This window comes from Garra rufa, chromosome 9 (assembly GCF_049309525.1).
Source record: "Garra rufa chromosome 9, GarRuf1.0, whole genome shotgun sequence".
NCBI classification, from domain to species: domain Eukaryota; kingdom Metazoa; phylum Chordata; class Actinopteri; order Cypriniformes; family Cyprinidae; genus Garra; species Garra rufa.
In genome coordinates this window covers 28147414-28158176 of record NC_133369.1, presented here as the reverse complement: position 1 = coordinate 28158176, position 10763 = coordinate 28147414, and positions in this window count along the sequence as shown.

Genomic DNA, 10763 nt, shown 5'->3' with positions numbered 1-10763 from the left:
CCTTTTTAACTAAAACTGCTTGCTTACCAACATCAGTTCTCAATACTGTAAGAATTAGTTCTTTAACAAATCCTTTCAGGCAAACTATTATGTGACCACATAGCCAATGTTGACATCCGCTTCTTACAATGAGCACAAACCACAGCCGCCTATTCAGCGCATATGTTCACCGCAGAGGATGCTGACCTTCACTAATGCATGGTAGATACTTAAAAAGAGGGATAAAAAGAAATGAAACAGTTTAAATGAGTTTCCAGGTGAAAGTGGCCCATCACTTTGCTATCTCACGGCAACAGCGTCCTCTCCATCATGTCATTATGTTCTGGCTCCGGTAATTGCCACGTAAAATCCAACATTTCAGGCTCCCTAAACCGGCTACAGCAGGATGGCGTTCCATCAGCACGGACAGAGATTATTTCACTTGACAGGTAGGAATAAATCAAATACACATGTCACCTGGAGAGACGATTTCCCTGGATTTAGGGACTATTACAGCACAAGCCATATGTCGCCCCAATGACATCATTGGCAACAAGCACAGTCATCGTAGCCTCGCGGTAGCCATGATGGTGATGCAGGGTCAAATTGTGTCTGGTATCACATATTCTGACACTATTAAAATTCCAGTGTCCAAAACACGGTGAAATTGTAGTGATAGTGCACCCAAAAATAAATAAATCCTAGATAGCACACTTACGTCTGCAAGATGTCTGTTAAAGATCACTTGATCTGGAAAGCATCTGCTGTGTACAAACATCTGATTGACGTCTGTAAGATATCAGTTTTACACACATTCTAAATCATAAACATCTTAAAGACATCTAATAAACATCTATTTGACATCTAATAGGAAACGTCGTATTGCAGATGAGCAAACACTCTAAAAATACATCTTGCAGATGTAAAAGCAGACATCAAATAGAAGTCTCCATGATGTGTGTGCTATCAGGGCTGTCATTAAAGGTCCACTTAAGTGTTTTGAAACACATGAAACCAGACTTCTTTCACCTCAATGGAAAGCATATTTACAATGAATCGTTCCTTATCCCCTATATAGTGCACTACGTGCCATTCACCATACAGAAAATACTAATTCTGTGAACAAGTGACTGATTTTAGCTGCATATTCAGCATTTATAATGTAGGGGGCAGGATACTTTGGATTCTAGAGAGCATTTGGATGATATCAGCCAAATCTTTAATCCATATTGGTAGAAGTTGGAGGCTGTAAGTTTTGAATGCTTATAAATGCGAATTTTTCATTGTTTTGAAACACACTAGCTTATACAGAACCTTAAAAGAGAAGTTCACTGCCAGAACAAAAATGTACAGATAATTTACTCACCCCCTTGTCATCCAAGATGTTCATGTCTTTCTTCAGTTGTAAAGAAATTATGTCTTTTGAGGAAAACATCTCAGAATTTCTCTCCGTATAGTGGACTTCTATGGTGCCCGCGAGTTTGAACTTCCAAAATGCAGTTTCAGTGCAGCTTCAAAGAGCTCTAAACGATCCCAGCTGAAGAAGGGTCTTATCTAGCGAAACGATCAGTTATTTAAAAAAGATAATTACAATTTTATACTTTTGAACCTCAAATGCTCATCTTGTCTAGCTCTGCGTGAACTGTGTATTCCGGTTCAAGACAGTTAGGGTAGGTTGAAAAACTCCTATCTTATTTTCTCCTCCAACTTCAAAATCGTCCTACGTCGTTGTTTTACCTTTTTTGTAAAGGGTGTTTGATCTTCTTTGCATGTTCACTTTGTAAACAATTGGTTGGTACTTTTGCAGCAATGGAGGACGATTTTGAAGTTGGAGAAGAAAACTCCTACCCTAACTGTCTTGAACTGGAATACACAGAGTTCACACAGAGCTAGACAAGATGAGCATTTAAAGATAAAAAGTACACAAATTGTACATTTTTTAGTAAATAACCAATCGTTTCGCTAGATTAGACCCTTCTTCCTCAGCTGGGATCATTTAGAGCCCTTTGAAGCTGCATTGAAACTGCATTTTGGAAGTTCAAACTCGCGGGCACCACAGAAGTCCAATATATGGAGAGAAATCCTGAAATGTTTTCCTCAAAAAACATAATTTCTTTCCGACTGAAGAAAGAAAGACATGAACATCTTTGTTCATCTTATTTATCTTTGTACACAAAAAGTTGAACCGCTGATGTCACATGGACTATTTTACCGATGTACCTACTAAGTTTCTTTGTCTTGAACGCATCAGTTGTGTTGCTGTCTATGCAGGGTCTGAAAGTTCTCGAATTTGATCAAAAATATCTTAATTTGTGTTCTGAAGATGAACTGAATTAAAATTTTTGGGTGAATGATACTTTTAAAACAATGACAGAGAGGAAATTAAAAAGATCAAAGACTTGATAAGAGGAATTCAAAGAGAAATAGGGAGCGACAGAGAAAGGACAGTTATGGCAGTAAGCTGTACCCACTGGAAAGGTCAAAGGTGACGGTCCAATGACAGTGACATAATGGAACACAGCTGTCCAATTCTAACTGGAGAAGACGACGGACGTGACAGCTAAGAGCACAGCTCAGAAGACACGAAAAAGAAAGGGAGAATTTCCGTCATGCGGCTTTCAGTCTCTCCGGCAGGGAAGGTTATAGATACGTATAGATGGGGAGATAGTGACACCAAACAAGTGCTTTTGTTCCTTTTGTGAGGAGAAAAGGTCAGCTCGATCCTAAAGGACATCTATGAAGTGGTGTATTACAGCGAGAAAGTTCTAGACAGAATGATAAATGCTGGAAAAACACTGGTCGGATATATATATGACCGAACAACAGAATGAGCACAGGCAGAGTGGTTACCATGCCAACACCAGAGTACACAGACAGTTGTCTTTGCTTTTTTTCCCGTTGGATGAAACCATTCTGTCTAAATGCCAAACAATCCGCATCGGCATGGGAGGAGGAGCTCTTCATCTCGCCTTGATCTCGTTTTTATTTTAAATTGCACTTCTTGCTAATAGACATGTAGGCCCGGCACGTTTGATTCACGAGCGCGCGGACCGCATCCATGCATCTAAACAGGCCGTAAAATTCCCATCATCTCCACCTGGAACGAAACACACTCACACACACACCCATGGATGCTAATCAATAGCAGAACGGCATCGCTCAGTGGGCAGCGGGGTGAAAACAAACCCACCTTATTTACTGCTAATGTGAACTCAGCAATACTACACTTGAGCTATGCATCATCGGCTGAAAACACACCGCGTTCCCGAAGTCAGTGGGTGGCGTTGGTGACCCCTATGATTCAGTGGACATGCTAAACTCATGAAACGATCCATCAAATTGAGTCACGGCCCATAATCTTTCCTCCTTCCAGCCATTCAGCTCCAGCCGTACCCTTAGTCGCATGCTTCCACACTGTTTGATGGTAATGAACAAAAGGTTCGCACAACTGACAGAGGCAGAGAAATTTGAGAGCGCAATGAGAGGGAGATAAAAGGGGTGAGAGCGGGAGCAGGAGGAAGCAAGGAGAGAAACGAGGCATAATAAGAGAATGGACGAAGATAAGGAGAAGAAATGACAGTCAGTAGAGGGTGTGAGTGATAGGGGGCAGAGAGAGAAAGAGAAGGAGAGACAGATGGACAAACAGAGACAAGTAAACAGAAAGAGAGAGGGGTGCCACAGTAACAGTCTGGCGCAACGTTTTGCTTTAGAATCCATTCAAGTATGAACGCGCACACACAGCACATATCCCTTTATCGAACAAATAACCTTTAACGCACACTCACTTGTTCTAAAAATATACATGGCCAAAAAAATAAATAAATAACATGCTTCAAAACAGCAGGCACATAGCCTAAATAATCCACACAGACAAATGCAACACAATCGCAGTGACGTTCTCGCTCTCACAGAGAAGTATTCTTCATGTTCGCTAATGGACTTCCTCACTGCCCACACTGTGCTTCATCAGCACTCAGTGCTACCATCTCGGCCTGGCTTAATGTTCTTGCAGGGTTCGGTCAATGTTTCCCCACCGTTCCAACTTGGCTGGGTTAAATGATGAAACATGTCTTAAGTGTTATGGAAGACAATTTCGAATGGACAAAAGAGTAGAATTTGGGACTGTGGCTCTGCGACGCTGGAGATTTCGATCAATATTTGGCTTTATAAAGATGCTCTCAATTTGTGACGCACTTTCTGAATGATTGATGACCACTGGCATCTTTGCCGACAGTCGTTTTTGTTGTCCACTCTTCTGTCTAAAGAGTGACAAATTTGACTTTGGCCGTTTGTCCCCCATAAAAAAAAAAGTGATCCAACTTTTTTCCCATTAGAGAGTTCTAAACATTCCCAAGTGTACCTTGAAGGTTAGTTAAGTGTTTTACAGAACTTACACCGTGTATACACCGGATGCAACATTTGTGACCCTGGACCACATAACCAGTCATAAGGTTAAATTTTACAAAACTGAGATATATACATCATATGAAAGCTCAATAAATAAGCTTTCTATTGATATATAGTTTGTTAGGATAGGACAATATTTGGCCGAGATACATCTATTTGAAAATCTGGAATCTGAGGGTGCAAAAAAATCAGAATCCTGAGAAAATCACCTTTAAAGTTCTCCAAATTAAGTTCTTAACAATGCATATTACTAATCAAAAATTACATTGATCTTTACATTGATTACATTGATCTACATGATCTTTACTTAATTTCCTAATGATTTTTGACATAAAAGAAAAATCAATAATTTTGACCCATACAATGTATTTTTGGTTATTGCTACAAATATACCCCAGCGACTTAAGACTGGTTTTGTGGTCCAGGGTCACATATGTCGTGTCGGACCCGACAAAGTGACTGTTGCAAATCATTTGAACTTTGTGTAAGTATTAGTTTACTGTCAGTGATTTGTCGTGTCGCGCCGCATACAGGGTAGACAGCATCACTTATTCTTTAACGTTCATTAACCGCTATAGAGGGTTTGCACTTATGTCACGATTTGGTCAGTTACCCGGATGCGCGGCCATACTGGCGATACTCGGATGTAAACAACAGCATGGATTGCACAGTTAATGTACTACTGAATACACTGCTGTCTAAACCACGGAAAAAACATGTGGAAGCTGCTAAATCATATAGAGAAGTACTTAAGGTCATTGAGTCCAAAATTTTCGTATTTGTCATCCTTTCTTATTAAAAGGCTTGCTACAGATGCAAAATTGCAAAAAATCAAACCTGAACCAATTTTTTTTATGACGGACAAAAGTTTCGAAGCAGGGTGTAAATGTGATTGACACAACGTGAGGTCGTATTTATTTTTTAATGTGCAAAAAGTAAAAAGTATGGACGGAAATTTCGGACTGTGCAGTGACCTTTAGTAAGCAGGAAAGGGCGCAATATTTTGACAAACTAAAGTAAATAAGTGGTAAAGATACGTACGTGTATAGTATTAATTAAGATATTAGCCTAATATTTCACTACCTGATTGGAAATGATTAGAACAAACACGAATGTTGTAAAGATTCAGTTTGGCCAACCACAAACGCCTTTTGCTCCTCAGACACTTTTTTGCACTCTTCTCCTTGATTTGTTATAACTTTTGGCAGTCTATAGCACTCTAAATGTTTTTCCCGGTCTGACCGATTAGCACATAATTAAGATAATACATTAAAATAATATGGTAAGACACACCAATTTGCAATATCAAGCAGCAAAACTAGCTGTTTTTAAAAAAAAGTTGGACGCAGATGAGACCACAAGCCAGACCCATAACATTTACAAATGGCCACGCCCGCTCTTACGGGAAAAATAGGATGGGTAGTATTTTGTGGCGACGCACCGCTCGCCTCCGATACTGTGTGAAGGTCCTTGCATACAGAATCCGAAATTTTTGCACATTAAAAAATAAATATGACCTCACGTTGTCAAACACGTCTCCACACTGCCTTTGAAATTTTCGTCCATCATAAAAAAATTTAAATTTTCCGCATTTTACGCATCCCTAGCAAGCATTTTGAGAGGTGTTTTGACATTTCAGAGCCACCGTGACATTCTGTGCATGATGAATTTTGGACGCAATGTGCAACAAGCTTAAAGGACCTTGTCATTCAAGATGTTCTTGCTCTGCCTGAACTCTGTCTTTTCCGGTTCAAGACAGTTTTCATACTAAAACTGGGTCTGCAACGTTTTTGAAAATCTCCATTTTCTAGGGTCGAAAACACCGGAGTACTGTAAACAACAGGTGTAACCGTAGCAAAAGTTATGCGTTTTAAAACAAAAATGCACTAGTGTAAACAGGGCCTAAGCATGAAGATACCATTTGTGACCCTGGACCACAAAACCAGTCTTAAGTCGCTGGGGTATATTTGTAGCAATAGCCAAAAATACATTGTATGGGTCAAAATTATTGATTTTTCTTTTATGCCAAAATCATTAGGAAATTAAGTAAAGATCATGTTCCATGAAGATTTTTTGTAAAATTCCTACTGTAAACATATCAAAATGTAATTTTTGATTAGTAATATGCATTGTTAAGAACTTAATTTGGACAACTTTAAAGGTGATTTTCTCAGTATTTTGATTTATTTGCACCCTCAGATTCCAGATTTTCAAATAGATGTATCTCAGCCAAATATTGCCCTATCCTAACAAACTATACATCAATAAAAAGCTTATTTATTGAGCTTTCATATGATGTATACATCTCAGTTTTGTAAAATTTAACCTTATGACTGGTTTTGTGGTCCAGGGGCACATTTGTCTTTGATGTATGCTTTGATGACTGTTGTGAATTTTGTTTTGTTTTAAATGTGTTTTTGTTGCAGTTTATTTCAAGTTCTGAGGTTTGTTTTGTTTTGTAACAAATGATGATAGATTCTTGAAAGAGTAAAAAAAAACAGTTTTTGATGTACGACTGGTGTAAGTTTTGTTTTTCCAATTTGTACAAGTCGTTTGTTGAATTTTATTTTGTTGCAAGTTTTGTTTAGAATGCTTGTGATAGAACAACTTGTCTAATAATTACTGCTATTTAACATTACTCTGAATTCTAAGTGAAATAATATACTTACTATTAATTAACATCTCTGAATATTCACATTCTCAATTAAATCCCATTTAATTGATACTAATTAATACCTACTGAATGATTATTATAATCTACAAATTATATCTACAAATATTTTTGATGTATAACAAATCATTTTTGTGTTTGTCAAATGTGTTAACAGTCCACTGGTTACAGAATCTGCATGATTTAGAAAAACAGATGTATGACTGTACTTTTAAATTAGCATATATTGCAAATGTTGTGCTTAAGGCTCAGTGTTGAGCTTGACTGTTATTATTCACTCAAATTAAACATTACATACACTCTGAATGAATGTGCATTAAAGTTAGATGTACTCCTACTGAAATAAATGAATTAACATGGGTAACAAATTATGTTAGATGCAAAATATCTATTAGGATTTTCAGCCACTACCAAAAGTAATTAAAATCACATTTCAGTTCTAAAACAACTGCTATCTGTCGGTTACTGTGGTTTTGTAAAAAGGGTAGCTTGGAGGCTAAACCACTTAATGGGTAGGTTTCAATGCAGAAAAACACTCTTGAGAAGAATTATTACTTTATACTGAAGCAGACAAAACATAAAAGCTATTACATGTTTCAAGGCTCAATACCCCTGATCCCCTTCAAGGGTTAAAAGAAAAACCAGGGACTCCTTGCCACAATTCGACTACTGCCAGCTGTTCTTTGACGTGTGAGGACATTTACCCTATTCTCGCTCTGCCTTGTGTGAGAGCTGGAAACCTTTAAAGCTTTCTCATTACACACATGCCACCTGCAGCCTCTGGAAAATTCCCTAAACTAAAGGCGAAGCGGTCAGGGTTACCCTACTATAAACAGATTACTACCTAAATACCAGTACATCATCCCTACCCTCTACTCTCACCTTCCTCTCACCTTTTCATTCCCTGCTCTCTCTCCATTTCAGCTCTCCCCTTTTCCAGTCACCGCTTTCAACCTCTATTAAATGTTGACTTCTTTCATTTGCTGCTGCATTATGCCTGCGGATCATATTTCTTCGTTTGCACACGTTCTCTGTTCTAATTCGAGTTCTTTCTTTGAGCCTCAATCGCAAGCTCAATCTCTTTTCCCACCATGCACCTTTCTTCTAGTTAAGATTTAAATCAGCTAAATCAGTTATGCATTACATATCAACAACTAACAAGACGTTTACAGCATATATATGACCCTGGACCACAAAAAAAACAAAACGTATGCATCATCTGAAAGCGGAATAAAAAAGTTTGTTAGGATAGGACAATATTTGGCCACAACTATTTGAAAATCTAAAATCTGAGGGTGCAAAAAATCTAAATACTGAGAAAATCACCTTTAAAGTTGTCCAAATGAAGTTCCTAGCAATACATATTACTAATCAAAAATTAAGTTTTGATGTATTTATGGTTGGAAATCTACAAAATATCTTCATGGAACATGATCTTTACTTGGCATCTTATTTTTGGCATAAAAGAAAAATCAATAATTTTGACCCATATACAATGTATTTTTGGCTACTGCTACAAATATACCCGTGCTACTTAAGGCTGGTTTTGTGGTCCCGGGTCACATATTAATCTAGGTTAATGTTAAAAGGTTATTGCTTGACCCAAAAATTAAAATTGTAATTTACTCACCCTCATGTTGCTCCAAATCTGTATGGTTTACTTACTCCTGGATTTTGCACTGTTTATAAACATACAGTCAAAGTTACTGGGGTCCAAAACAACACTGTAAATTATTAGTTCATGATAATGCATTAACTAATGATATTTTGTTCAATATCACCATTAAATTATTGGCTGTGTGTGTGACATAACCAATGATGTCTTTTGAGGTAAGGTTACAAGCGGTCCAATATAAAATTGGTCAATTTATGAAAGAAACTCCATAGATTTGGCACGCACACTGTGTATAGCGGCACATTATAACCTCATTATGTAAGCCACAGATATGCACAGAATTCTAAATACAGTAATAACACTTGTGCTGCGACAGTTGGTGTGTAGGTGGAAGTTAGAAGGGAAAGCCCTCAGAGGTTGATCTTTCCCTCTCTCTCTTTCTCACACACACTAACAGACACACAGATTTCACATTACATTAGTGCATTTGTCATTCTAGCCTAGGCAGGCCTGCAGAACAACTTTGATTCTACTGAGTCAGCTGCTGGTGGAGCGACTGTTTGCTGTTCATAGGAGAATAAAAGCTGTGTGACGACCTTATAATGTGTGAGCAGTATTAAATGTTTCGTTTCAGGGTTCAAAACGGTGTCAGCTGTTGGGAAGCATCACTAGGATGCCACAAGCACTGGGACGAACGGTCATAAACACACAGTAGAAGCGTTTAGTGACCTTTACTTCAGTAACTCATTAACCAAACGCAGTTGGCTTTAGTTCAGTGTTCCCCACCGTTTCTTTTTCCCCGAGGCCTTTGCTACCCACACTACTACTTCTTCACGTATTCCCTCATTCCCTCCTCTGTGACATCGATCATTTACACAGCGTATAGACCACCAGACTAATATTTCTTACACATGCTGTACGCTTGCTTGACATATGCGTCGAAATATTCACACAGACGCGGAGCTCCAAATCAGATAATGATTTTTTTTTTTGGAGTCTGACAGACTGCAAACGCGACGCGTCGTAGACAAGCCTTGATGTGGACGTGAAAGCTGTCAATCTCTGTTTTCAACACAGGCTAATAACTGGACTTCAGTTTTATTCAATAATAAAGTGTGAAATTACCAATAAAGTTCACTACCGCAGCTGGTGGTATTTTACGCATTACCCAGACTATAAAAATACCCTCAGACCGAATCAGCAGACGCAGACTTGCCAGTGTAATTAGTGAGGGAAAATGAATAATCACACTAATGCTTTCTCTTTTGCAGCAATCTCGTCCAGGGGTTTGATCATTCTCAAACCTGTCGTCTGTGAACTACACGCCACAGGGAAAGGTCGCCATCCAGCGGTAATAATCCATGGCTATTGTTTTCGTGAATTTCAGCCTCCAAATATCACTTTCAATATCACAATGCTGCAATTTGGCGTTTAAACAAATGAACAAAGTAAAAAGTCACTAACATGCATTCAAGCAACAACTATAAGGAAGATAAAACCGTTTATACAACACGTATAATTAATTTGACTTATATAAATGATAGGCCAGGACAAGCTGTTACATTTTCAAATGTTATTTATAGCTACAACGCATTATTTACAAAATAAATGCCTAAAAGTTTGGATTAATCTGCACATTGTTCTAATACTCGTTTGTTATAAATGTGATAACATTGTACTGTAGTATGTTCAATCCATCAACCACTTTTTTTTTTTCGTAAAGAGGGGCCAGGCCATTTGTAAATTTTATCTATTATTATTATTATTATCATCTATTTTTAGCTGTACTAAACTAGTTTTTCTTGATATTATAAATGGGTGTTACCTGTATCATATTTTTTAATTAAAAACAAAGGGTTGTAGTGCAAAGTTCTTACCGTTTACTGCAAGTTGTTACTCTAGTTCCAAATAGCGGTTAATGAACCGGAAGTCTCGCCCATAAATTCCACATTGAAGAAAAATTTGGATAGAGGCCTTTTATAAGCAGAGATAATAAACACACACTGTATATTATAGATACTTATTAGCCCTATATTTCTAACTAAATGTATATTGGGGTCTATATCAAAAGAAAAGTTCTGAGGATGAGGA